We start from the raw sequence: 6,408 nt of genomic DNA, 5'->3' as shown, positions 1-6,408 counted from the left end.
AAGGCAACAGATCTACTGTACCAGTTAAAGTAAAGGAGCAAATATAGTAAGGGAAATGTCAGCTGAGGCTTGTTTGCTTAGGGAAATTAGCCAAAATAAGCCATTCTGACAAAAAAAAAAAAAAAAAAAAGGCAGAATAAGGAATACCAGCTCTGGAGCACCTCCCACATGGGCTATATCCCCAGATAAACATCATCAGGATTCGAAATAGTCACTGGATCACCTTGTGGAGCTTTCCAGAACTGAATATCTTTTATTTTAGAGCAGATCACCTAAAGGATGTACTGATTCTCTATGGATATCCCAGGCAATTTCCCCCTGCAGCCAAATTCTTGATCCTTGCACCCAAATTTGAAGACATTGGGAATCTTTCCATGGGGAGAGCATCCCCACAGTGTGAGTGCTGCAGGCCCTCATGGTGGGTCCACAGCCTGGAGGCCAATGGGGAGTGGGATGCTGAGGGGCACAGATCTGAACCAAAAGGCTGCACCAAGTATTGCTGGTGACGCAACATTTTTTGTAATTATCACCTAACTAATGAGCATGCCAGTGTGCACTTCATCACATGGCAGAATCCTATTGACTCCTGAAGGTTATAAGCATGTGCTTAAATGACTTGCTGGATGGAGAGCTTCTTTGCCAGCTATTTTAATGATCTGAAAAAAAAGTGAGTGGTTTGTTGATGCAATGTGCAAACTAAACTAAGCTGAGTGGATTTAGAAAGCCCGGCAATGAGAGAAAAATAATGTAGAGGTATCTGAAAAGACTGGAAAAATGAGTGAGGAATAAAATGAGATTCAACATCGAAAATAGAAGCTACTACATTTGTGGAAAAATAATCTAAAACCCAGATATTCAATCAGTGATAAAAACCCGAGAAGCAGTAATGCTGCAAGAGATCTGGAGATGATAGTGTGGAGTAAATTAGACATGAGTTTGCCTTGAGATATGGCAGCAAAAAAGGCCAATTTGATTTGGGGCTGAAGACATCACATCACAGCGCGAGGAGGTAATAGTCCGTCTGCATATGGCTCTGGTGCGGTAGTGCCTGCAGTATTTAATTATGGGCACCACATTACCTGAAAGATAGTGACAGATTGAAAATTATTCAGAGGAGAGCAATAAAAATAGTTCAGAGCCTGGCAGGATTGAGTTATGAACAAAGGCCAAGTGACGTGGGTACAGAGTTTGCTCACACCCCACTGGGGTAAGACTGCAGGATGGAGGGATGCTGAGGGAGGGCTGAGGGATGGGAGAGCAAAGTCTTTGCAGCTCCAATACCCAACACAATGGGAAGGCTGGAAAAATGATGCTGTTGTACCTGCTGGGATTTTGCTTTTCTTTTTGGCAGAATGCATGTGTATTTATTGAGGTTGGAGAATGTGGAAAGAAGGTCCTTCACATGAGGCAGGAGGAGCCATGAGATTGGAGGAGGAGCCAGGACAGATGTACTCAGATGGTGTTGTGAGCTAATAAAAGGGTTTGTGGAGGGGAAGAGGAGGTACATTCATGCCTCGTTTTGCTTTACTTCTGAAAAGCAAAATTTGCTGGGTGGGAATAATAAGAAAGGACTATAATGAAAGCTCTTTGTTACAGTAAAGAGCACGATGGGAAAATCTGGCACTGAAAATTTGGCAAATATCGACAACATTAGGGAACAACAAGATAAGGGTACTAGGGTACAGTTCTGAGCGTTGTCTTTCTGCTAGCAAGGGCAAACATAGATGCTCATCTCCAAAATCTTCATAATCTGTTAAATCATCCTTTGATGCTCTTTGTCAAGAGGAATGATAAAAAGCACAATTCAAAGCAATGAGTAGTTTGAAAATAATGAGCATGGAGTGGAACTTGAAAACAGGACGAAGGAAGCTATCCTCCATCTATGTATCTATGGGCCCAAAAGTGTTTCATGTGTTCAGATGAGCTACTGTGAGATGATAGCACATAGCCCACATGTGGCAACCTCAGTTCCCAGTAGCACCTCTGCGTGCCTATTTCAACATACATCTGTTCTTGTTTGTCTATGCTGCATTTTGACTGTGCAAGAGAAGTATTTGGTCTCATGGACAGGATACAATCATGGTCCATTTGGCACATAGACCCTAGCAGGCAGCTTGTGTATCAGATACAGTTTTATGATGACTCTGAAGATATGATCACGTCAGAGATGGAGAGAAGATTGATTCTGTATCTTTAAGATTTCCAAGGATTTGGAGCATGTAGATGTCACTTTAAAAGCACTGTCATTTTCCGTATTTGAAAGTGACTCTTTTCTGAATACTATTTCACAGGGGATTTTCTTTGAGAACAGAACAGAGCCGGATGAAAAGAGTGCAGATTTACACACTTCTTCTCAAGTTGAGCCACTGTGCAAATGTGCACCATTCGCATTCCCCCCACCTTTATTTTTCATCTCATAATTTAATACACATTTGGAATGCATACAGGTTTTCTGCATCCATGATGAGGACAAAGGCATGTGTTCCTGCAGTTAGAAAACTGGTTGCAAAGGACTGATTCCATTATCAGAATGAGAAACCAACACCCAGCATTGCCACCAAGGAGATTTCACTGCTAGCCAAGGGACTGTCCCTCTTCGAGGCTTCCCCAGTTTGGCTCGACACTCGTTTATTGAAACCCAGAGTCAATGCAAGGAGTAGGAGCCTGACAGCTCTGACCATGGGGCTGTGAGCTCCTGGGCACACTGCCCATGGCAGTGCCACCCCAGGTGTGGAAGGGAGCAGAAAGCTACGAAGGGCAGTCATGACAGAGAATAGGAGTCAGGCCACAGCGTTATGCTAAACCTGGAAGTGGAATCTTTGTTCTTGATACCTTGCAGTCTTTTGTTGATATTATTACTTGATGCTGTCTTAGTGAGCATTAACAAATGCTTCTGTTGTACATGTGATTGAGCTATTCTTTGATGCAATCAGAAGAAAAAAAAATATATATCCTTCCCTTCCCTTCCCTCCCCTTCCCTTCCCTTCCCTTCCTTTCCCAGTACTGACCAATACCCAGTATTTCCTCATTCCAGGAACATGCAGGGACCTTGTTGTATCTGTATGGATGGACATATATGTGCGTATGAAGAAATGGACTGACCGGAGGGGGGAAATATCAAAAAAAGTGTGCCTAGATTGATGAAAAACAAGCATTTATTGTGACACTGACAGCCAAAAAATGGGCTATTTCAAGCAAAATGTCGTGGTCTGAAAACCCCAAAGCCACCAGGACATTCTGCAATGAAGTCACATCACCTGACTCATGCTTGGGTGACAGTGTTGGGGCCGCACCGCGATATGGGGCACTCGCGCCCATCCCAGCCTCAGAAACCTCCAGTGCCAGACTTTTTACAAAACCCCCAGGTAACCTCTCCTGGCGCTGAACTCTCTTTATAGTTTGACATTTTAGCTCATATCTAACCTACATTTCTTTTTTCTTTTTTTTTTTATGCTGCAAATTAAGCTGATTATTTCTCGTTCTACCCCCAGTGGATCCAGAGAACAACTCATCGTGTTTTTCTCTGCAACAGCCTTTTACATCTTGGAATACTGTTACCACCTCCTCGTTCCTAAATTAAACAAACCCAGTTTCATTGGTCTATTCTCCTAGGTTAATGTTTCTAAACTTCTTCCTTGTTCTTGCCCTTCTCCAAACTTTTCTCCCATCCTTTTTGAAGTTCAGCATCCAAAATGGGGCACAGCCCTTGAAACCCAGCTCCCCGCTGCCGATCAACCTGATCCAGCTCTCCAATGATCACAACACAGAACGGGCTTTCTCCTCTTTCCCCATTCTTTTCCCCATCATTTGTGGTTCAGTGCAAACCCCGGCTCCTTCGCTGGAATACTGCTATGGAATCGCATTTTGGTAATGACACTCTGATGGATTTTAAATGCATTTCTCTGCTGTGACACAGCTGAGGTTTGCAACACAGCTGAAAAGAAGGTGAAAAATCTCTACCTGGTGCCACACAAATGAACGTATGTAATCTTTTTCGTTTCAGTAAACTCGCTTTTAAAATGTCTAGGTTTTAGCATCGCAGACATAATCCTCTTTTGAAATACATATTACAACATCGTAAGTATTCTTTAGGGCTTTGGAAATCGTGCCTTAATAAAGTCATATCCAAACCTGTAATGTTACAGCCACTGTCAGATGTTAAGAACTCCGCAGTACAAATTACCATCCAGAATTGCTGCGTATGGGTCAGGTTTTCAGGTGAGAGGAAGGACCTTCTGTGGTTAATTTGAAATACAAGCAATGCCCTTTGTTCACTCAGAACCACGTGGCTCATTAAAATGGAACAAAATTTGGAAAACTAAGGTTGGTTATGGCTTGTACTGCTGTTTTACCATTTGTACTTCACTGCCTGTGGATGATTTCCAAACTTGCTCCGCACATATGTTTGTAATAAAAATAATACCGTGCAAATTCATTGTCCTGTCACATGTTAAAATCAATTTGTAACAATCCTTTAAGGCATCTCTGAGTTGCTGATTTGTGTTGACTGATTTTAGAAATATCTCTTCAAGAATTCCATACTGCTAAAATAAAGTTAACTGAATGTTTTACATGAACCCAGCAAATGTAACAAGGAGCAGGTTACGTTCCCTTGGCAAAATGAGAAATCCAGCCATGAAATTTAGAGCAAACCGTATCTCCTTGCATTTCTTGATCTTTTTATCTTCGTTTTCAGTTATCAATATCATCGTTTTCCAGACTAATTCTAAGCTGACTCTGTGTAGTTTTATATTGCTGGTTGTATTCAACCAAAACAAAATATTTAAGAAAAAAAAAAAAAGACAAAACGTGATGGAATGTATTGTCTTAGGAAAAAAAATGACAAGGGCTCTATTTTTAGCAAAACTGTGTCATGATTTCCCTTTAAAGGAAAGAAAAAAAAAAACGAGACGTTGCTGTTTTTCAGACTGTAAGAGCTCATAAAATAAAAAAGGTCATTGCACACCTTGGAGCTGGCCAGCAAGTCCTCAAAACACAGCCCAGGGCTGAGCCATGCTCTGGGTCCAGCTCATGGCACACATGCATATTTACATCTCATCTTTACAGCTCGTATTTACACCTACATGTGTAACCAACACAGATTGCATGCTGGAAACCACCAGCTCACCTTTCTGAAGTGCTGTCACTCCACTGGGATCCATTGCCCATGACTTTTTTTTGCAGAACACTGGTAAGGTGCAAGGAAGGGCTTTCTGATAATGAGGATAATTTGTGCACCTGTATTAAGGAAATATTTCCCATCCGTTGTTAGATTTGGGTATAGTTCATTTGTTTAAGCATAGAACGTCCCTCTGTCATTTCACACTGCTCCTCCACACCAGCTGCTGATTGCACTTTGTCTTAGACACACAGAAATCAGTTATTGAGAGTGTTCAGGGCTCACAAGTAGAAAAGTTGCAAAAGAGGAACATTCATCCTGGGAGACAAGAGAGCATTTAGGTTGAACACGAGGAGAAGGGCAGCTTCATTCTTATGGTAGCGTCATAAATACAAAATAATGCTTATCATCCCATTCTACCAAAAGTGACGTGCACATATTGGCTTTTCAAGGTCAGACCCCAGGAAATGGGTGCAGACAGGGACTCACTCAGCTCTGGAGGCCGTTTCCATCTTCAGGATTGCACAGGAGGTGCAGAACCAGAGAAGGGCAAATCCCCATCCCTGGGCATTGGCTCAGAGTGAAAGGGCTGGGCTAAGCGCAATGCAGCAGCCCCACAGGATGGGCAGCATGGATCGTTAGGATGCAGGACGCATTATGGGATGGCATCACAAAGGTGACTTTCAGAGCCACTCTTAACTGTGTTGGATGATCATGAGGGTCTTTTCTAACCTATATGGTTTTATGAGCCTATGATTCTATGACTCACCAATCCTGTGGCCACTCTCCATCCTCCACATCAAACACCAGACTTTTTGGCCACAGGTTCATACCCTCAGGGTCTGGCAAATGCACTGGTAATAATACTGACAGCATAGCAGCCAGCAACCTTGCTTGGGACCAAGGAATGAAAAGCAGACACATCGCCTTGGTGGGAGATATAAGTTAGGGTCATAGAGCCATAGAATTGTTTGAGTTGGAAGGGACCCTTAATGGCCATCTGGTCCAACTCCCCTGCAGGGAACAGGGGCACCTACAGCTCCATCAGGTACTCAGAGTCCCATCCAGTCTGACCTTGAGTATGTCCAAGGATGGGGCATCCACCACCTCTCTGGGCAACCTATGCCAGTGCTTCAGTGCCTTTATCAAAACAGCTATATGCCCCTGCACTCGCAGCATCACCTTTTCATTCCCCCTGTGATGTGATCAGATGTAATTACAGGTGGAGGACTGGCATCTTACCCTACAAGCTGTTGGTCAGGAGAGTGACGCCCTAACAATGGCTTTCC

The sequence above is a fragment of the Gallus gallus genome, chromosome 2 (genome assembly GCF_016699485.2).
Source record: "Gallus gallus isolate bGalGal1 chromosome 2, bGalGal1.mat.broiler.GRCg7b, whole genome shotgun sequence".
Taxonomy (NCBI): domain Eukaryota; kingdom Metazoa; phylum Chordata; class Aves; order Galliformes; family Phasianidae; genus Gallus; species Gallus gallus.
Note: the sequence above shows the minus strand (reverse complement) of the source record.